The sequence below is a fragment of the Myodes glareolus genome, chromosome 1 (genome assembly GCF_982192425.1).
Source record: "Myodes glareolus chromosome 1, mMyoGla1.1, whole genome shotgun sequence".
Taxonomy (NCBI): Eukaryota; Metazoa; Chordata; class Mammalia; order Rodentia; family Cricetidae; genus Myodes; species Myodes glareolus.
In genome coordinates, this window is record NC_142026.1 from 25,205,784 (window position 1) to 25,228,943 (window position 23,160).

At 44.2% G+C, this 23,160-nt stretch overlaps 1 long non-coding RNA gene across 2 annotated transcripts; it reads left to right on the plus strand.

Annotated features, from left to right (window-relative positions):
- Positions 1-9: 9 nt before the first annotated feature.
- Positions 10-22,314, plus strand: LOC146896146 (uncharacterized). Of its 2 annotated transcripts, none has more exons than XR_015737587.1 (4): positions 10-126; positions 3,864-4,983; positions 16,506-16,658; positions 21,690-22,314. It is a non-coding gene; the product is annotated as an uncharacterized LOC146896146 (long non-coding RNA). The 2 variants fall into 2 exon arrangements; XR_015737588.1 differs by having other exon boundaries at positions 96-219.
- The last annotated feature ends 846 nt before the right edge of the window (positions 22,315-23,160 follow it).

Here is a 23,160-nt window from a genome sequence, read left to right on the forward strand (position 1 = left end):
AATGAAGCCCCCCAGGGTTTAGATCTACAAACTAGAATCCCAGGTCCCTGAGCCGGTTTGTCCTGGGTTAAAAAGTGAAGCAGTACCTGAAGAGACCAACCTTGGTGGACTGACTCTGTCAGCTTGGTAAGGCAAGATGAAGGGAAAACAGAGCTGATTCTCTGTTCCGTTTGTCTTTTCCTATGAATTTGCTTATTTCAACTAATAATCAGGAGAAAGGTAAGCCGTGATTCCCATCTTACAAAGAAAAAAAATGACTAATAAAGAGGCATTAAACTTTCAGTCAACTCTATAAGCACTGTCTCTGGGCTCCAAGGAAGTGGGTGGTTGTTTTCCTGGTGCTTTAAGAGTGTTTGGTACAAATAGTTCATATTTATTTGCTACAAATAGTTCCCAGGTCCTTGAGCATAAATATGTACCACTGAGCTATACACACCAGCTCCCAAAGGCTTTTCAATTGAATTTTATCAACTTAACATAGATTTCCCACTGGTTAAAATGGAAATACTTAAGAATGTCTTTTAAAAAAAATAATTTATGGAAATAAAAAATAATCTCCCCAAGAATCACTGTTTGACTTTAAAGAGCTCCCAGCAAGCAAAAATGAAATAGGTTAACCATCCTGCAGGAGTCTTGGATCTCTGTATCCCTAGTTTGGATCTTTCTGCCCCACCCCTATGGTTTGTGAAAAGTCTACTTGTCAGTGTGTAGCCACACGTTGTCAGTCTGTAGCCTGAGCGTGGGAGAATTCTGTGCGTTGTGCAACACACACCGGTTTTGCAAAACTGGCTCTCCCAGAGAGGGTTTGACATATTTTGAAAGGTGAAAGGTACCTCGGTCTTCTCCATACTCATCTATGAAAGAAGACCTCAGATTTTGAGAGGTTCTTTTGTTTCTTTGTTACGGAGCAGCAATAGTTACCATCTGGGGGCAGTCATTCACAGAAATGTATTCTGTTTGCTGATGAGACCTGGACCCTGTGCTGGGAAGGACGCCTGCAGCCTCGCAGGAGAGGCTGGCTTAGGGAACTGCTGGCTGGAGTGTGGCTCTTGGCAAGTCTCAGCACTATTCTCAACGTTTGCACATGAGAAAACCACATTTTAGAAATCACTTATTAGGACATTATTAATTAGATACTATGTGTCTGTCAGTCACGCCTCGAGGGACTTTGGCTCTGTCAGAACTAATCTTTCCCTTGAAGCAGTCACAGCCTGGTCGGAGATGGGGTTAGGTGAGGGGAACACCAAACCATGGGCCTGTTAAGTGTATGAATTTTATGACTGATTAGAAAGTATTCAGTTCCTTGGAAGTAAAAGCTAGGGGAGAGTGGAGATCATATGAGAACGGAGATCTGATGAATGAGAGGAGAGACCTAGCTAGGGTTGGAGATTTGGGGTTCCGGTGGTGGAAGGAACAGCCAGACAGGATAGCAGGAGGCAAAAGAGCAGCCACAAGGGTACCACAGCTTGTTAGAGAGGGTGTAGGAAGCCTGGGAAGGAGGGTTTGGGGAAGGCTGGTCAGTTCTGTCCAATGATCCGCTTGGTAAAAGTTACTTTGAGGTCAAATGTCTAAGAAGAAGAAGCCAGGGTGCGGTTCTGAAGGCAGGGAAGGTCTATCTCAGAATAAACCTCTCATCAGAGGAACCTAGAGAGTAAACTTCTCTGAGGCTAGGGTTTTACCAGGCCAGGCAGTGTAATGGTTAAACTAGGACGCCTGTGTATGGTAACTGTTAGCTGCAGGGACGAGGAGAGGTCGGAGTATAATCACAGAAGGGCAGGGGTCTGAAATGGGAGGATTTCTGAGTTGCGCTCTTGTTCTCACGGCTGTGGAAAGTGCAGTCAGCAAGTGAACTGAGAATCTCGCGGTGGCAGTAGCCTGCAACAGGACTCCACAAAGCACACGAACATCTACTTACATAGTCTGGATAGGAGGGGAGAAAGGGTGACCAATCAAGGAATGCTAGGCCTTAGGGAACTGTTGTAATGGATTCCAGTGTTTGTTCATCTCCCTCTTTGATGCGGACTCTCTGAAGACCAGCATTGCTGTAAACTTTGGATATCTGGTGCTTCGCGGGACACCTGGCCCAATACAGCACGCGCCGCCTGTTTGCTGGCATGGGTGACAGTGGCGGGTGAGGCTGTGACCTGTCCAACACTCCACCTGTTGTTCAGTCACACACCATGATGGTCCCTGCAAGAGCAGGCTGGCATTTTCCTCTCTGACACTGATGGCTGAAGATTGGAGATGCCAGCTTCTATCTTTATTGTAAAATTTATTCTAAGACATCATAAGGACTAGACGTCCACCAAGGAAACCTCTCTGGAGTCTGAATGTCACCTCCTCTTGTCCCACTGACCTCCCCCTATGCAAGCAACCACATGTTACAAACCAGACAGACACAGTAGAGTAGCTTGTATTTTTATTTTATTTACTGAGAATGAGTCGCTTTCATTTTAAACAAAGTTGCAGAATTAGGAACGAAGTTAGTGAATATATATATATATATATATATATTCACTATATTATATATATATAAAAGAGTAAAAAGTTAGCCATAATTCTTCTCTTTAACAAAGTGACATCATGTTAAACTCATTATATACATATATTTTGACATCATATATAGTTTTGTTCTTACCCATAATGTTGAGATTATGTGCAAATCAAGATTAGAAGGCTTACAGCAAACATATACCTAGGGAGTACAAAGTCCCAGAGGACAGGAAGAACTGTAGGAGCCTGGATATCACCAAGAAGGTCAGGAAACAACCCTGAAACTTCAAAGTACAAAAGACTGAAAAAGCATTGCCAGTGTACGTGGGTAGATAAGAAGGAAGGAAGGCAACAGAATGGGCGGTCAAAAGTCTTACCACATGCAGGGAACAAGGCGCCAAGCATTACTTAGCTTAGAAGCAGAGCCAACAGCCGTCCTAGCAGCAGCACTTCTTGCAGCAGCACTTCTGCTGGCAGCAGCCACACTTCTGGCAACAGCCCTTCCCACAGCCACAGCCACAGGAGCTGCAGCAGGAGTGGCGGCAGCAGCAGCCACCACAGCCACAGCAGCCACCACAGCCACCGCAGCCGCAGCCACCACAGCCACAGCCACAGCCACCACAACCACAACCACCGCAGCCGCAGCCACCACAGCCGCAGCTACCACAACCACAGCCGCCACAGCTGCCACAGCCACAGCCGCAGCCACCACAACCACAACAACCCATGGTGTCAGTAGAGAGGACTCAGGTGCCGTGAGAAGAGAGACTCAGGAGAAGAGAGAGAGGTGTGATCGCCTTTGCTTCCAGGGGCCCTTAAATACACCTGTGGACCCACACAGGAAAGCAGCCACTTCCTTGTTTCTGTCAACTTCCCTGGGAGAATTCACAAGACCCTGAGTGTGTTTCCTCATAGAATGCGCCTCACCCCATGGACTTGCTTACCTTAGAATTTACTTCCTCCAACGATGCTTCCAGTAAAAACACAGTTCTGAAATAGTTAGTCTTGCTTGAACATCAATTTTCCAGCTTGCATGGGACCTTCCTGTGGCCTTGTTTGGTGAAAATGCTCCTCCTGGGTCAGGATTCCTCAGCTCCCACTGTGTGCCTTTCCTGGGTTTCAGAGTAGCCTTCCTGCCCTTTTTTCACCTCTGTTCTGATTAACGGAGAGAAGCTGCCACCCCTTACAGAGAGGCAAAGCTTCTCACACTGCAGTTTCTGCGTCAGAATGTCAGGATGTTGTGTTTCCCTTGATTCTCAGGAAAGCAAACTGGCAAGATCACTGTGGGTTTGGAGAACTTGTCATATATTTCAAAGTGAACTTTCCAGACTCGCTCAAAAATATCCCCCTTTCTTCTCATGTATTTCCAGGGTGGATGGGCACCAGAGTCAGGACCCTCCAGCACCAGCTGGCTTCATGTCCCAAATAAACTGTGGTTCCTTGTAACTTGAATTCCCATGAACTACAAGAAGAGGAAGGAGAAGAAGAGGAGGAGGAGGAGAAGAAGAAGAGAAGGAGGAGAAAGAGAAAAAGAAAAAGAAGACAACGATAACAGAGATCAGTTTATGTCAGCACACATTCTGTTTGTGAGGATGGCACCAGTTGAAAATAAGTGAGAGTAAGTCCCTCATCTCCCTCCACCTGACACCAAGCAAGCTAGCATCCACGGTCATGGACCCCAGGAAGTCTCACCAAAAATTCAAGAGGAGAGAAGAGTTTTTCTAAACCAAACTCGGATGCATGCTTCAAAGGGCTAACTGAAACCAACCAACTCCCCAGCCCCACCCACCCCCTGTTGGTTGCTGTGGTATGTGACATTCCACTTACACTGTCACAGAAGAGTGGATTGCAATCACAGGGAACTGTTTCGCCTCCAGGACTCACTTGGCTGAGACATTTTCAGGGGTCATACATGGGAGAAAGGTTGTCCTTATGCCTGGCTGGGGTTCAGAGATGTTGCTCAGTGTCTTACCATAGACAGGACAGTCCTCCATAAAAAAGAATTTTCTGACTCAAAATGTTAGAGCCAAGGTAAAACAGCATCACGTTTAGTCTTCCCACAGCATTTCCCCATCTGTTTTTCTCAGCAGTATAGTTGCTGGAAACTCACCTAGAAGGAAAGTATTTCTCAAGCAGGTAACAAAGATGCCTGGGGGTGTTCCCACCGTGTTCCTGCTGAGAGGTCCTGAGGCTGAGCTCTGCGCTCCTTGTCTGGCTTGTGTCTTAAAGCTGAGTGATGGGGTTGGCACTGTCATATGCCGCTATGACCAAGTGAAGCTGTGTGATGCTGATCATGTTGGTGATTTTGAACATGTCTGAAACACTAATTTGCTGACTGTGTCTATATGTTTCTGGTATTTTCAGGCCCTTTCCTGCCCACCACCTCATCCTCAGTTCCACCTCACCAAAACAGGGCCGTGTTCCTGATGCTCTCTGTCTACTTGTTCCTATTCATCCCGCTGCACGCACTGTTTCTTTTTGATGGGCAATGTAAGTTTAAATTCAGATCTGCAGCAATTTAACTCTTCCATGTTACTTGTGACATACCTGTTTCACTATTTTTAGTAAAAGCTGAAATTGATGATTCCTTTATTTTTGATAAATACTGCTCACGGTAGAACCAATTATTCCGCTGTGATGAGATTTCCTCAAACAGGGTAATTTACCCAACCCTGCCCCAGTCTGTTTCATTGATTGTCTCTTTGTGTGTCTACACTTGTAGACCAATAGCTCGACATGCAGATTTTCCTTTTGGATATCAGTGGATAATGTTTTCCAACTCCTCAATTAAATTTTCATTCTAATACAAAGTTTCTACCCATTGAAAGCTCAGTAGGGGGTTTATAAAAAGAAAATAGATCATAGAATGTTGTGAAGGGTTCCTCATGTTTTCTAGACAATCACAGTATCAAACACACTGGATATTAGAACGGTATCTCATGCCACAACCGTGCAGGAGGGAGGGAGGCAAATCTCCCGTTGCTCAGTGAACGAAGTCTGGCAGGGCTCTTTTGATTCTTTGACAATGATGTTTGTGCCTGAGACTTTTTGTTTTTTCTAGTTTTGGGTAAGAAAATGGCACCACACTGGGAGAGCTTCCCCAACAATGGTTCCGTGTCTGTCAGATGTGAAACGACCAGCTTGAACATTGCCAGTGGTGCCATGTGGGCCTTCTATAACTTTAGGCATACCACACAGGAAAAGGAACAAAGGAAGTAATCCAATAAATCCAGCTGACATTCCAAAGGGAAGTAAATAATGCCTTTGAGAGTCTCTCATGACAACTGAGCCAAACAACAAGGAAGTGGTCATGTGTGCTGCAGTTTCCCCCTAGAGGCTCTCCCAGCAGAGGTGGAATCACACCTTCCTCTCCTCTCCTGAGTCTCTCTCCTCTCTGCACCTAAGTCCTCTGTGCTGACAACATGGGTTGTTGTGGCTATGGCGGCTGTGGTGGCTGTTGTGGCTGTGGCTGCTGTGGTCACTGTTGTGGCTGCTGCACCCCTGTGGTCTGCTGCTACCACTGCACTGCTGCCGCTCCTGTGGCTGTGGAAGAGATGTTGCCAGCAGAAGTGTTGCTGCCAGAAGCAATGCTGCTGCTAAGAGGACTTGACCTGGTCCCTTGGAAGGTGCTACAGGTAAGACTTTCTACTTGCTTGTGCACTGTGATTCAAGTCACAAGAGTTTCATCTCTATCCCTTAGTCCCTGAGAGTCTGTCTTCAAGTGAGAAACAAGAATCTTGCCTATAAACAACCAGTTTTAGCAGGAACTCACCAAACATTGCAATGATTGTTATGTTATGTCTTTTGAGATGTCCCCCATTTAAATGCTTCTGGCTATTCTTCCCCTTGCTCCATAGCTTCCACATAGTGTATCTCAGCTATGGCTTTTAATTTCTGTGAAACTAAATGAAGACTTTCTTCCAATAAACAACACAAAACTGTCAATCTGTCTACTCATTTTCTTACTCTGGCATGTCTAACTAAAACCACAACTCAACCCGAAGAGTAAACCTCCTGTTGTTTGTTCAAGACAGATGTAGAAGGGATAGTTTCTACCAAAAGGTTTTCAGACTATTGTAAGGATTAGGTCTCTTTACCCACTCTTATATAAGTCAAAAAACATCCCCCCGAGTCCATCAGTGGTGTTGCATTTCATCAGTGTCTCTTGGCCTGTGGAGAGTCCTGTTCTGGCAGATTCTGATCTCTGTCCAAGGCCGGGTGACCCCTGAAGACTGCAGCAATGGGGTCTGGCCTATTTTCTTGGTTCTATTCACAGGTTAATATTTGATGACATGGGTTTTGGGAGATGGCTCAGTGGTAAGTGCTTCCTTCAACCCCAAGCAGCCAGGTTAAAAGCAAGTTAAAAGCCTGGTGGTGAGTGCATCATTTCTAGCACTAGGAAGGTGAAGACGGGGTCTCTGGGGCTCGCTACCTGTGCAGTGTTGCCTAATCATTGAGCTCTGACTTCATCTAGAAACCCCACCTTAAAAAAAAAAGTAAAAGGTGGAAAGTGATTGAGAGTGATCATAGTGACCATGATGCTACACTCTTGCATACACACACACACATACACACACACAAATACACACTCACACACAGGTACACACACACGCACACAGAAATGCATAGGTGTGAACACAAAAATGTGTAAGCACGTACATACATAAAATATTTAGAAATAAGGTGGTGAGTGATTGATGATGACTTGATGATGACCTCTGGTCTTTGCGTACCCATGCACATGTGTACACACATTTCTATATACATCCATGCACATACATGTGAAGAAATACATACATACATACATACATACATACATACATACATACTTGATTGCAGTTCAGTGGAGATCTTTATTTCATCCTGAGTACTTGCTAACTATCTTTCTGGTGTACTTTCTGCCTGACCCCCATTGTTCTCAGAAATGCCCAGAGGATGAAAGGCTATGATGTTGGCTTTGAGAAAGGCAGAGTGCTAATACTTGTTTGTAGATGGAGTTTTTCATTGGGACTGCCAGCTCCTCAGATAACCTCACAGAGACTCATTACTAATTATGAATGTTTGGGTGATAGCTTAGGCTTATTACTAACTAGCTCTTACAACTTAAATCAACCCGTATTTCTTATCTACGCTCTACCCTATGGGAGTACCTTTTCTCAACATGGCATATTCATCTTGATTTTTCTTCTCTCCAGATCTCCTGGAGAGTCTGTCCTTTTTCTTCCCTGTGCTCTTTTTTTTGTCCACAAGTCCTGCCTGACCTCTACCTGCATAGCGATTGGCCATTTAGCTCTTTATTAAACCAATAAGAGCAACAAATCTTCACAGTGTACAAAACAATTGGTCCCCAGCCCTTGTCATTTCCCTGCAGCCTTGGCATTATTACGTGCACTAGAAGAACCAGATAACCATATAAGGTAGCTCAATCTGCTTGGTGTACAATTGTTGCTCTCCAATTGCATGTCAAACATGAGTATGCACAGTAAAATGCACAAAATGCATCATGTTTGGGACTTTGCTCGGGTTCATTTGGTTCATCATCTACTCTAAAACCATGGGGTTCCACTTACAGATGTATGAAAGATTGCACGTGTGTTCCAGCAGACACATGCAAGGATGATCATGATAGTATTGCCAAAATTTATCATCTGGACAGCAGATGAGCAGACGAATTTTAGTTCATAGAAATGCATGTGATTGCAGTAAAGCCGTGTCCAAAGCAAAGCAACGATGCATGTAGGCTTTAGGATAGAGACCGTCTTGGGAGTGGGATGCCTGAGGGACGGGCATGCAGTTAGACCATATTTTCAAGGTACAGATCTGTTATTTTATTTTTGAAGTAGCCAACTAAACCAGGACAATGCTTAGGGTATTTTATGAAGCCACAAGACCATGCCTCATTATTCTTTATGCCTCTTATAAAATTATGGCAAAACGTGGCATGGTGGGGAAAGAAAAGTAAATGGGGAGTCGTTGTAATTATGGAGGTCAAAGAGGATTTGGGTAGAATGTGCCATATTAGCAGAATACAAAGCGATGAGAGAATGAACTGTCCAATTTGGAGGACAGGAAAATTCTAGAAAGTGGTAAAGGAGTTGAAAGAAGGCAGTTCTAGAGTAACCAATGAAGTGTTTGGAATGGAGGCCAATGGGAGGAAGTAGCGTTTAGCTCATTGTGAATGTCACTTGGATGGCGAGAATCTGGCAGGGCAGGAGGACTGCTGCTTTCACTTTAAAAGGATTAACTTTGAACAGAAAATTTACTTGGTCAGTGGCTGAAGTGGGACCTACACCATCCATTCTAAGGAAGTCCTGGGTGGACAGGATGGGTTCTGGACTCTGAAGTAACAGAGCAGGCTCTGAGGTTTGCTGAAGGATCAGCTATAGGATCTGAAGAAACTTGGAGTCAAGATGGCAGCCGTTCCTTCTTGGCCTGCGCAACTGCTGTGAGAATATTACTCTCCTCTGAGACTCACCGGAATGACGTCGGCAGGAAAGGAACATACAAGAGCAGCGAGGATGGAAGGGAGCTAATGGACCATCAAGAGCTCAGTGGGTAACATAAAATTAGCCTCGCCAGCTGCCTCCCCTCCTATAGAGAGTCCCCTATAAAACCTTGGTGAGTGAAGAGAAGTTTCATATAAAAGCTAATGCAGGTTCTGTCATGACTGTGGCCTTCAATTACACTGCAGGTGTGGTCCTTTGTAGACTTTCACCCTACATGATCCACGGGTCGGCACGGAGCTTCTGTTTGGTCACGTTGACATGGAACATAGTTTTGTTGTGCTGGTATGAAGCTGTGTGAGTAGACACACCCCCTTTCTCTGTTTAGACTCAGACTTCTTGTCTGAGAGACAGGTAGGGTGGGCGCTCTTTTTAAATGGCTGCCCACACATGTTTTGGAGCATGGACCAAGAGGCTCTGGAAAAGATGTAGTCGCCTGATTTATTTTTAAGATAGTTTTTATGTGTATGGGTGCTTTGCCCGCATGTCTGCCTGCCTGTGTACCATGTGCATGAAGTACCCTAAGGTAGAAAAGGGCTCAAGTCATATCACACTTCAGCCTTGGATGTAGCTGGAACCACAGGTTATTCATCTCTATAGACAGCCACCAAGGACAAAATACTCATTCTGCCCACACAATGCTTGAAACAAAATACTGTGTCTCATGCGATACTAAAACTGGTTCATTGAATCCTAAAGTGACAGGGCAGCCATGACCTTGGGATCAAAGCAAGGCCATCATTTGTGCCTGCAGGAAGACGGTGAGTTTTTTTTCCTAAAAGGATCAGCTGCTCTGCCATCGTGGGTGGAGACAGACGTGAGACAAGAAGAACTGGAATGTGGGAGGTCCTCTTCCATGGCACTTTAAGTGTGCCCTTTGGATGGGCTCCCAGGAGAGTACAGGTCCCGGAGGGCATTCCTGAGGGAGGACGGGATCTAATCAGTACTGCCCTACTGGCATCAAGGGAGAGGGGACACGAGACAGAGGTCTGAGTCTTTGTCAAGGGTGCTCCAAGACTGTTTGGCTGTGATTTGAAATTGTCCTCTGTTGTCTTGGAACTTTTTTTTTGGAGCTGTTCCCAACAGTTATAATCTAGAGCCTGAAAGGTATTGGAATATCATGAGAAAAATCCCGATTCACGGTGCAGATGGAAAAATTGGAGCTTAGTCCCATGGTGGATAAGCGTGGACATCAGTAGAAGTGTTAGGATTTGTCTGCTGTGAAGATTTTACTCGAAAGTAAGTGCCCTGTTTGGTGCTGGGCTGCAGCTGTGTAAGATGGGACCATCAGGTCTAGAGCACATGAGGCTTCTCATACTGTTCTTCTGGCTGATTTTGTTCACAAGTCTTAATTGTTCAAGCAAGAGGCTCTGCTTTGACGTTTCCATGTATGTGTGTATTGTGTTTAGCTCATGTCCAGCTTTCTTCTGCCCGCTCTCCTCCATGCTATCTTGGTAGTGAGGAAGATATGAATATTTCATAGCAACAAAATGTATGTTGTTTATTCTGTTGCCGCAGTTGGAATCGTCAGTTGACCCATGAGCTCAGAGATGGGGCCCCTGAGAGTTCCCTGGGATTGGATGAGGTCCTTAGGATGCAGTCTGAAGAGTAAATCTGGTGGTTTCATTAAAAAGAGGGGGAATATACCAGATAGACAGAAAAATGTGCACGCTTCCTGTTTCCTGCCTTGTGATGTGCCGCGCCAAGCCATTGCTCTGCTGCAGAAAGGACATCATTTCCCCCCATCTTCTACCATTCTTTCTTTCTATTTATTTATTTATTCTTCATGTATACAACATTCTGCCTCCATGTATGCCCGCATGCCAGAAGAGGGTGCCAGATCTTAATACAGCTGGTTGTGAGCCACCATGTGGTTTCTGGGAATTGAACTCAGGACCTCTGGAAGAGCAGCCAGTGCTCTTAATCACTGAGCCATCTCTCCAGCTCCCATTCTTTCTTTCTTTAGCTGAAAATAGATTGTTTTCATAAATATATTCTGATTGTGGTTCCCCCAACTCTTCCCAGTTTCTCTCCGCCTTGCCTCTATCTGGACCCACAAACAGGCATCTAAATTAATAATAATAATAATAAAAACACAATAAAATAAATAAAAGCAAACAAATTTGAATATGACAAAACAACCAAACAAGAAAAAGAACCAAAGAAAGAGCACATGAAACACATGTAGATACAGAGACACACATTTTTGTGCATGTGCGCATGCACATGCACGTGCGCGTGCGCACACACACACACACACACACACACACACACACACGAATCTCATAAAAGCCCCAAACAGGAAACAATAATATAGATGCAAAGGACCTATAAGACAGAGGGAAAAAAATGCCTGCTTTAACATTATGAGATAAAGAATCTCCAAAAACGCCACTGAGTTAATTTTGTGTTGGGCATCTACTTCTGGGCGTGGGGCCTGCCCTTAAGAGTGATCTGTTTTCCCAGGGAGACTCCCTTGGAGAAAACTAAATTTTCTTTTACAAGTGACTGTCGATCGAGGTTTATAGGTTAGGTTAGGGATGGGGTGTGGATCCTTTTCCTCCAGTTCTAGGACCCATCCTGGGCAGATCTATACCAGCCCTGTGCATGTTGACATGGTCTGAGACTGTGAGCTCATGGGTGTACCTGCCAGGTTAGTGTCTAGGGCCTTATTTTCTTGGTTTCCTTCATAACCTCTGGCTCTTACACTCTTTCTGCCTCCTCTTCTGCAGAGTTTCCTGATACCCAACGGCAGGGGCTTGAGGGAGACATCCCTTTAAATTGAGTGTCCCAAGGTCTTTCACTCTGCACGTCTGACTGTGGGTCTCCGGATTTGTTCTTCTCTGCTGCATGAGAAAATTTCTCTGAGGATGTCTTAGCACAGCACTGGTCTATGAGTATAGCAGAACGTCGTTAGGAGTCATTTTATGGCTAAGTTCCTTCAACAAAACAATAGTATTTTGTTTTAGCCTAGGACCCTGCCCTATCCTCAGGTTGTTGGCCATCCAAACAGTGTCAGATAAGGGTTCCATCTCATGGAGTGGCCTTAGCTCAAATCAGGTCTTGGTTCCTCCCACAAGCTTTGTGCCACTATTGTACCAGCATGACTTGTAGAGAGGTCACTCTTGTATACTGAAGGATTTATGGCTGGGTTGGTGTTTACATTCCCTCTTTGATGGCATGCAGAGAACCTTTAAGTACCATGAATACTAGTTCTGAGGGGTTAAGGGTTTAGTTAGGCACCAGTTCAACTTCCCCATATTTGGTGCATTGTGTAGGTGCTGCCTTCAGCAATAGAGCCTTACAGTTAGTTTGTGGAGAGCCTCTAAAAGCCTTGGAAACAGTTTGGGTAATAGTTGAAGGTTCCCATGGGGTCTCTTTGGTCAACGCTAGATTAGATGTAACCCATTCCTGTACTGGAAGCTTTATTTGGTGACAGATGTCCAGCTGGGGGCTCTGCTGCAGATTTGATTTAGATCCCCTTCATATGTCTAGGAAGCCTCTGTTGCATTATGTTTCCATACAGTCTCCCAATGGACCTTATAGCTCTCCCATCCTCCCTTATCTCCCTCTTCCTCCCTCTCTGTCTGCTCCTCCTATTTCTCCCTCTATCCCATCTATCCAGAACTGTCTATTTCCCCTTCCTAGAGTGATCCCTCCCTTCCCACTAGTTCCTGACTCTACATAACCTCTGCTATTATATGAATTGTGGCATAGCCTGCTTCCATGTAAAAGTGATACCACATGCCATATTTGTCTTTCTGGAATTGAGTTATCTCATGCAGGATGGTTTTTTTTTCCTAGTTCCATCCATTTAGCTATGAAAGGAAGGCCATAATTAATGAGATCCTTGGCCATTCCTCTTCAGAGCCATGAAACAAAATAAACATCTTTTCCATGAGCTTACCTAGTTTGGGACTGTGTTGATAACTGGATAAAGCACTCGAATTTTGGTCCACAAAGCCCATTAGGACTGGGCATTGTAGTCCATATTTGTAATCCCAGCTCCTTGTGTGAGGTAGAGACAGAAGAATACCTGGAATTTTGCAGGTGAGTTAGCCTGGTGTAGACCACAGTAAACAACAAGAGACCCCTTCCCAAACAAGATAGAAAGTGATGACTGATGCCCGAGGTTGTTCGTAGACCACATGTCTCATGCACACCCATACTTAAACATACAAACACATATGACACATACACATTGATAGAAAGTAAAGTCAAAACAAAGGGGAATGTTTTTCAGTCAATGCTACTAACAGTAGAAAATAGGCTAATTTGTGCTATCTTTTAAAAGTTTCTTAAGAGCAAATATTTAGTAACAAGGATATTTATGCATAATTAAATACATGTGAAAAGTCAGGATACAAAACTATATTTTCATAAATCTTTTAATTTTGCTATATAAATACACTGGGGATAGCATCATATTAATTAAAAGAGGAGAAAAGGTGGGTATGACAAAGGAGAAATTTTGTGAACATCAGGTTACTGTGGTAATCAGATTTAACACCACCAGTAATAGAATAAACTTAAGCCACACACCTTTGGTTTTGAGGTATTGTGCAATGATCTTGTAAGGATGTTAACCATACTTTGACCTTAGGGGGCCGGGAGAGGGAGAAACTATACAACTCCATACTAATGACTATTTTGCAATACAATTTACTTTTGCATAAAAAGAATGACCATAGAGGACAGTTCTAGATTAAAGCAGACTGAAAGGTCAGCTTTGATTACATCTAGAATAAAATGTCAGCCCTGGACATTCTTAGGATACTTAGGGGAAGCAAAGTTTGAGAGTACAGGACATATGAATTCTTAAGACTTTTACATTTCTTGACTCTGATCATTTTCTTGTGATTGGAAAAAGAATATCTCTTTTGGAAAATACTTGATAAAATTTTTATAGTTGAGTGTCATTTATGTACTTCATTATTAAAAAAAGACACAGAGAGAAAAACAAGAAATATGGTAAAATGTTAATTACTAATGGGCTGGAGTGACTAGATACATATTGTAGTGTAATATTCTTGGACTTTGGCTGTGAGCTTGAGATTCTCCAAAATAAAAATACAGGGGTGGGGGGAGGGGCAGAGGAAGGCAGACAAAGATGATGTACAACAAAATAGTACATGAGGTTGTGGCCTCTAGTCTTGAGCCTTGTCTCGCTGGAATTTAGAAACACGTCTGGAAAGTCTATGAGGTAGCAGAGAAAACTGACTGAGGTGTGAGATCCACACTGGATATAGACGCCATCATGCCACAGGGGAGGGGCCCAGACTGAATAACAGAGCACTACTCTAGTCTTCTCCTTCTGCCTCCCACTCCACCAAAATTTGAAGAGGTGACAGCTCCCAGTTGAGCCCTGAGCCGTCTGCTGGATGCATCCTTCACTCCATAATGGGCCACACCCTTAACCTGTATGCACCGCCCGCCTCCATGATACAGGGGGCGTTTTGTCTCGTTTAGCTGTGTTGGGACTTTTTACTTTTTTGTCTTATTGGTCTCTGCTTCTATATTTTTATTTGTTATAACCCACGTAAATAATGAACACATCTCTCTTCCCTTAATGATCACGATGATGAGAAAGGGAACCAAGAGAGTGCTTGTTATTATTGCTGCTGCTTTTCTCCTTTTCTGTATTTTAAATTTATTTCTAATAATCTATGTTGTTTTAAATTCAGAAGGAAAGAAAACTTTAAAGAAAAAGGAAGGAGCAACAAAGTGGCTCAGCAGGTAAAGGTGTCTGTTACCAAATCTGATGACCTGAGTTTGTTCCCTTGAATGAAGATGAGGAACAGAGCCAACTGCTCTAAGTTGCCCTCTAATCTATACACACAAACCATGACTCTCCCTCTCTCTCTCACACACACACAGACCATGATATACATACACACACAAACCATGACTCTCTCTCTCTCTCTTACACACATAATCCATGATATAAATACACACATACACACACATACACACACACACACACACACACACACACACACACACACACACACACTGAAAACAGAATTTAAGAAAGCAAGAGGGGAAAACCGTTTTATCATTTCCATTATTCTCTTTTTTTAATTTAATTTTCTTCATACAATGGATTTGCTAATGTTTCTCCTGTCTCCCAATTCCTCCCAAGTCCTCCCCAATTCCATTCCCACCCAGCTTCACATTCTTTTTTCCTCTCTCCCTTTAAAAACAAGCAACCAAATAAACAAAAGCAAATGAACAAAAACCCCAACACTTAAAAAAAATCCCATTGAAACAAATAAGAATATGCATGCAAAGATCAATTAAGGGAGGAAAAAAAGGCGCCCCCAAACAGCAAAATGAGACAAAAAATCGGCATGGGACCATCCCTGAAGTGTGGTTCCTAATGAGACTGCGTTGGAGGAAACTGATTTTTCTTTTGCTGGTGGGTATTGGCGTCATATAGTTTCTTGATTAAATACAAGAACCCACGTCCATGTCCCACTCTCACTGCTGGGACCCCATCTAGCTGGCCCTGTGCAGGCCCTGTGCAGGCTGCCACAGTCTCTGTGAGTTCTTATGTGCTTCAGTCCTGCTGTGTCCAGAAGACACTGTCTTCTTGGAGTTGTTTGTCACCCCTGGACCTGCGGCTCTTTACTCTTTCCGTGACGGAGACTTTTAGGACTGGGTGCTCAGAGTCTTTCACTGTCTGCACATTGTCTAGTCGTGGATCTCGGGGCTAATTCCCATCTATTGCAAGAAGATTCTCCGATGAGATCTGAACCTTTTCCATTTTCCCCTCTCGATATAGCAAGTCAATTACTATAAGTGGGAGCACAGATGACTCAGGAGAGAGGAGAAGGCAGTGTTGATGTCCAGGGTGGGTTCTTCTGGACTGGGAGGAAAGTACCCCTGGCCTTACCTGCACCCTAGTATAGTTTTCACATGTGTTGTGGACATGTCTTAGGAGAAGCCTATCTCTCTTCTGAATATGTTTCCTTGGAAATCAAAGAAATGATTGTCCCACATGGATGCTGAAACCTTGAGGTCTTTGACTAGTTGAGGGTTAGACATGACAGTGAAGGCAGCTATTAGGTTGCATATATATATATACATATATATCCTATATATAGTAGGATGCCAGGTTCCCCCCTCCCCTGCTCCTAGAGGCGCAAAATGCAAGGACTGTTTGTGTTAGCCAGCCAAGCTTCCTGCTAATTCCTGTGCTAGCTCCGCTTTTAGCCTGGTGATCTAGCTGTAGGCTTTGTTAAACCTTTGGAATGGTAATTTCCCACCTTCCCAAAAGAGTTCCCACAGCGCGCCTAATCCCCTCTCAACTGTCTGTCGCTGCCCTCAGCCCACCACCCCCTGCCTGAGAGGAATTTCTCACAGAGTGCCAGGTTGTTTACGCCTGGCTTCCCCGTCTGACTGGGGCAAAGTATATTAACCTTGCAGAAGCTAAATAAATTGGCGTTCGACTATTTCTTGATGAATGACCCAGGTTTCTTTGTGTGTGTGTCTCTGTTTAATCCCCAGGCCTTTGCTCAAGCTCATGGGAGGTACGGAAGGCACGCAATCCATACCGGGTAAGGGAGGCACAGATTCGGGTGGAACAATTGGAGGCACCGCTGGGATAGAAAGCAGCTACGTTCTACTCATCTGCGGAACCCATCTGCGAGTTTTTGGGAGGTAAGGAGCTGGGGGTCGCCCTCGGAAGGCTGGCCAGCAATTTTAGTGAGCGCGAGGGTGTATTGGCTCAATGGGTGCGGGCAGTTCTGCTCCAGTATTAAAAGGCCAATTAACAGGTCAATTGTTAGGTCTTTTGGAGACACTAGGCACCAGTATCAGGGTTGAGACAGCACAAGAGATCGTTAAGACCGTTTCAGAGTTTAGTCCTTGGTTTCTACTTGCAGGAGGTTTTAATATCACGGATTGGGAGCAGGTGAAGACTGACCTTCATAATGCACTGAAAGAACGAGGACCTAGCGCTTTCCCCCTAGCAATTTTTTCGCTATGGCGTTTAATCAGAGATGCTCTCCTCGGTGATGATGTGATAATGATAGAGCAGTTAGAGGTTTTGAACAAAATCCTTGAGGAGATTCAGGAAGCAGAATCTATGAGTTCTATTAGGAATTTTGAGGAGCAGTAAGTTAGGAGTATAGGGGATATAAAAGAGAAAGAAAAATTTCTAGAAGAGGAGATTGCATTTTTAAATAAGCAGCTAGAAAAAGAGGAAGGTGAGACAGCAAACAGAGAGCTCCCGATGAGACCTTCACCACAAAAAACATTTTCTGCCACCCCTAATCCTTGTGCTACTGCTTTCGCCCCTATAGACCTAGAGGCGGAAACTCAAGAGATGCAAGACAGACCTAATAATCTAAGTAGGGAGAGGCCAATTTATCCTGTTGAGAAAACTATTGATCAGCAAGTACAAAAGGACCAGGCAGCTTAACTCTCTGGCCTTTAAGGATATTAAGCAGTTAAAAGAGGCAGTCGTGGCCTATGGAGCGCATGCCCTTTTCACCGTGGTGTTGCTGGAGTCCTTGCAAAGCTCAACCTTACACCCAGTGATTGGATGCAGCTTTGCAGGGCTTGTCTCTTGGGAGGAGATTATTTGTTATGGAGATATATTTGTGATATGCAGAAAAATTTCAAAAAGACTGCATGAAATAATGTCATCATGGGTTTTCCCCGTCATAACCTTGACATGTTAACTGGTGAAGGACAATATGCTGGCTTTACAGCACAGACTGTCTATGATCCTGTGGTTTATGCTCAGATAGCTGCCGTGGCCATCAAAGCTTGGAAAACTCTACCTAACAAAGGAGCAGGGGAGCAACTTTCTAAAACCTTGCAAGGACCTACAGAGCCTTATTCTGAGTTTATTGACCGCCTTTTGCAGGTGGGGCAATCGTATTTTTGGAGATGTGAGCTCAGCCATACCAGTCATAAAGCAATTAGCCTATGAAAACGCTAACAGATTTTGCCAAGAAGTTTTGCACCCACATAGAAATAGGGATTTAGATGATTTTATCTGTCTGTGTAGGGACATAGCTAGCCCTCCCATGGTGGGTCAGGTAACTGCTTCTGCCCCTAGGGAAGTTTCAGGCAGAGCTAGATCTAAAAGTTGTTTTCATTGCGGAAAGCTGGGACATTTTAAAAGGGACTGCCTTGCCGCTAAAGGGGCAGTTGATCTATCCAGGAGAAATTCAGGTGTTTGCCCAATATGTCATAAAGGAATGCATTGGGCCAATGACTGTCTCTCTAAGACCGATAGTCAGGCAATTCCCATCCCCATGTCGGGAAACGGGAGGAGGGGCCAGCCTTGGGCCCCCAAAACACAAGTGTACGGGGCTGTGAGTGCACCAGACGCTCCGATCAGATACATTTCTCAAAGAAAAGTCTCACTGTCTGTGACCTTGCTCGAGGCACCTCAGGAAGTGCAGGACTAGCTCTCTGTGCCTCTGCCCCGAGAGGTATTGACCCCACAAATGGATGCACAGGCCTTAGGAACTGGAGTATTTGGACCTATTCCAGAGGACTCTTGGGTAAAAGTAGCTCTGTGCTTAAGGGGATTAAAGTTTTACCAGGAATTATAGACTGTGATTACATGGGAGAAATCAAAGTTATGGTAAAAACCACTGTGGGAGTCCTTGTCATCCCTCAAGGGGAGAGAATACCTCAGCTGGTGCTCTTACCCAGTTTTCACTCTACTAATCCGTTCAGTAAACAAGAACGAGGAGACAAAATGTTTGGCTCCGCAGGATACCCTGGAGCATATTGGGTCTCTAGCCTAGAGAACTGCCCTACACTTACTTTAACTATCCATGGGAAAAGGTTCCAAGGCCTCCCAGACACAGGGGTGGACTCTTCTATGATTGCAAGAAAGCACTGGCCCGCAACCTGGCCTCTGCAGCCAACCTCGACTGCATTACAGGGAGTAGGAATGGCCAGTTCCCCAGAGTGCAGTACTCAATATTTAGACTGAGAGGATGAAGAGGGCCATAAGGGCATTTTTAAACCATTTGTCCTGGAACAACTTCCTCTTAATTTGTGGGGAAGAGATGTTTTGCAGGCTATGGGAGCAGTTCTGACCACCGAACCTGTGCAGCGCATGCTCTCTAACCAGGGCTTCGTCCCTGGTAGGGGTCTGGACAAAAATCTACAGGGAGATGTACAGATTTTAGCTGACAAGAAAATGATTCAGCAGTTACCTGGACAGCGTGCAGGGCGAGGGAATTTTTCTTAGGGGCCATTGCAGAGCAGCCAAAATACATTCCTATTAAATGAAAAACTAAAAAACCTGTTTGGATAGAGCAATGGCCCCTGAGTAAGGAAAAATTACAGGCTGCTCAAACCTTGGTTCAAGAATAGCTGGAGGCAGGACGTATGGTCCCTTCCACTTCTCCATGAAACACTCCTATCTTCATTGTTAAGAAAAAGTCAGGTAAATGGAGATTGCTACAAGATCTTAAAGCAGTGAATGATTGCATGGAGATTATGGGGACTACTCAACCAGGACTGCCACAACCTGTGGGTATCCCTGCAGGCTATCATCTGTTAGTTATTGACCTTAAGGACTGTTTTTCCACCATTCCCTTGCACCCAAAAGACTCTAATAAATTTGCTTTCAGTGTACCATCTACAAATTTCATAGAACCATACAAGCGCTACCAGTGGGTAACCTTGCCCCAGGGTATGGCTTGCAGTCCCATCATTTGTCAGGTGTTTGTGGCATGGGTTATTGCCCCAATAAGGCATAAATATCCTCAACCGTATTTAATACACTATATGGACGACATCCTGTTAGCAGGAAAGGACCCAAAAATAGTTCTTGAGGCTTTTGTTGACTTACAAGAATACTTAGCACGTGCTGAGCTGGTCATTGCTTCTGATAAGATACAACAGCAGTTTCCATATCAGTATTTAGGGCATCAGTTATTACAGACAGGAGTAAAACCTCAGAAAGTTACTCTTCGCTTAGATAAGTTACAAACTCTAAATGACTTTCAAAAATTGCTTGGAGACCTCAATTGGGTCCGGCCTAGTCTGGGAATTCCTACCAGAGTCCTAAAGCCACTTTTTGACATTCTGCAGGGAAATCCAGACTCAACTTCCTCTCGTGAGTTGACACCTCAGACAAGACAATGTATTACTTTAATTAAAAAAAAAAGCTTGCCTCTGCTCATGGTCATTATATAGACTATAGCCAGCCACTGCTTTTGATAATCTTTCCCTCTCAGCATAGTCCTACTGGAGATTTTTTTGGCAGAAAGGACCCATCCTATGGATACATAAACATGTATCACCTGTAAAAATTGTTATATCATACCCATCAACTGTGCTACGCATTATTCAAAAAGAGTATAAACTGGGTTTACAAACATTTGGAGTGTTACCTGATAAGGTCATTACACCATACACCCAGGCAAAAATAACTTGGCTACAGAATTTTGCTGAGGATTAAACCATGTTTTTATGCACTAATCCCTGCAAGTTTGATAATCATTATCCTTCTAATAAGTTAGTCACCTTTTTCAAAAATTATCCGGTATGCTTCCCTAAAGTTATTTCTCAACAGCCTCTGGCAGGGGCAAGGAATGTATTTACTGATGGCTCCTCCACCAGGAGAGCTGTGGTGGCCTCCCCACCTGATTTTGACACTCAGACAATTGATACTAACTCGGCTCAGGTGACTAAATTAATCCCTGTACAAATGGCCTTAAAAAATATGCTGACATTCCATTTAACCTCTTTACTGACAGTCAGTATATAAGCAAAATTCTTACACCTTTGAAAACAACAGCTTATATTGCTTCTGTATCTCGAGTCCAGATACAGCTTTTGACTATTCAAACCTTGCTTTGGGTCTGATCTGTTCCCATTTACATAGGACATTTACGGGCCCATACGGACCTGCCTGGACCCTTGACCTTTGGCTGATCAGCTCACGCGCCAAATTTATGCAGCTAGTCAAGAGTCTTATGAAGCTGCAACGAAAGCTCATAATCACTTTCATCTCAATGCTGGGTCTCTGAGATTTTGTTTTAAAATATCTCAAGAGCAAGCCACTGATATCGTTAAAAAATGCCCTTTGTGTACAGAACTTTTAACTGTTCCCCATTTGGGAATTAACCCATGTGGGCTGGCTCCCAATCATTTATGGCAAATGGATATTACCCACGTTCCTTCTTTTGGATGCTTGCAATTTGTTCACGTAACCGTGTACACATATTCCCACTTTATCTTTGCCTCAGCTCATACAGGAAAAAAATTACGGGATATTAAAAGTCACTGTCTACAGGTCTTTGCCTACATGGGAGTTCCTAAAGCTCTGAAAACTAACAATGGGCCAACATATACAAGCACTGGCTTTGCTAAATTTTGCTCTGAGTTTTCTATTTCTCATAAATCAGGTATACCCTATAACCCCCAGGGACAGGCTATAGTAGAGCGGGCACATCGTACGCTCAAGACTTATTTACATAAAACAAAAAAGGGGGATTATGGTTCCACCCCCAGGGAGCATTTGTCTTTCATTTTATGCATTCTAAATTTTCTGCTGTTGATACTTGCTCCCATACTGCTGCTGAACGACATTGGCAGCCTACTTCCTCCGGGAAGCCTCTTGTTAAATGGAAGAATCTGGAAGACGGCACCTGGCATGGTCCAGACCATGTATTAATTTGGGGCAGAGGAGTGGTATGTGTTTTTCCGCAGAACGCTGACAATCCCATTTGGGTACCGGAACGACTGGTCCGTGCTGGGGATTCTCCTGTCCAGAAGTCTAAAGACAGGACAAAACCAAGAGTTCCAGCAAACACTGACCTGCCAGCTGAAGAGCTGCTGGATTCCTGAAGCTGACAGCGGTGGTCCAAGTGCCACAGACCCTCCCTTTCCCAGCTCCCTCCCCATGATCTGTCAGTCATCGCTGTGGCTGCCAGAGCGGCTGCTGGATTTCCCCTTATTCAGACAGCAGAGGGGCCTGTAGGATCCCGGGCATTCCCCCTGCTCTTAGAGGCGCAAAATTCAAGGACTGTTTATGTTAGCCAGCCAAGCTTCCTGCTAATTCCTGTGCTAGCTCCGCTTTTAGCCTGGTGATCTAGCTGTAGGCTTTGTTAAACCTTTGGAATGGTAATTTCCCACCTTCCCAAAAGAGTGCCTACGGTGCCTAATCCCCTCTCAACTGTCTGTTGCTGCCCTCAGTCCACTACTCCCTGCCTGAGAGAAATTTCTCACAGAGCGCCAGGTTGTTTGCGCCTGGCTTCCCCGTCTGACTGGGGCAAAGTATATTAGCCTTGCAGAAGCTAAATAAATTGGCGTTCGACTATTTCTTGACGAATGACCCAGGTTTCTTTGTGTGTGTGTCTCTGTTTGATCCCCAGGCCTTCGCCCAAGCTCGTGGGGGTACGGAAGGCATGCAATTCGTACCGGGCAAGGGAGGTGCAGATTCGGGTAGAATATACATATATATATCTGCTTCAGTTTTATCTCCAAAGAGAAGAATCAGGAACATCACTGTCCTTGGCTAAGGACATCCTGTACCATTACCGTTATGACAATGATGCTTGTGGCATTTGAAAGCCTTAGGACCTCCCTGGGATAAACCCATTGACTTCCTTCCTGAAATTTGCTCTCATTTTTCTGATTTTGCATCCTAGGCACTTGGACAATATTCTGTGAGTATGTTCCTGAGAGTGCCTTTCCTCAACTGTGCATTTTAAATTCTTTAGATAAATTTCCTTCTATATAAATGATGTCACACAGAACCTACATTGGTTTTTAAATATTTGTGAGACTCAAACCACTCCTTCTGAATTCCCAGCAATCTGGCTTATTCTTTTGGACACTGTCTAGTGCTCTCTTGTATGCATAGATCATGTGATCTGTTCTCATTAACAGACTGACAGGTGGTTTGACTTTCTGATTCTTTTTACACCATGCACTGCAATGTCTACTAAATGATGAGTGGTTTTGTTTGTTTTAATATTCAGACTGGTAGATTTCGGTCCTAGGAAATAAGTCGTCTCACAGTCTTGTTTATATTGCAGAAGAATAACACCCTCTCCACATCTATGCCCAGAGTTTGCCATCCATTCCCTAAAGTGACTAGTGAGACTGAAAGAAAAACTGCTGGAGACATGAAGGATGAGTTCCCTAGACATCCGCATCTACTGCAAACTCATACCAG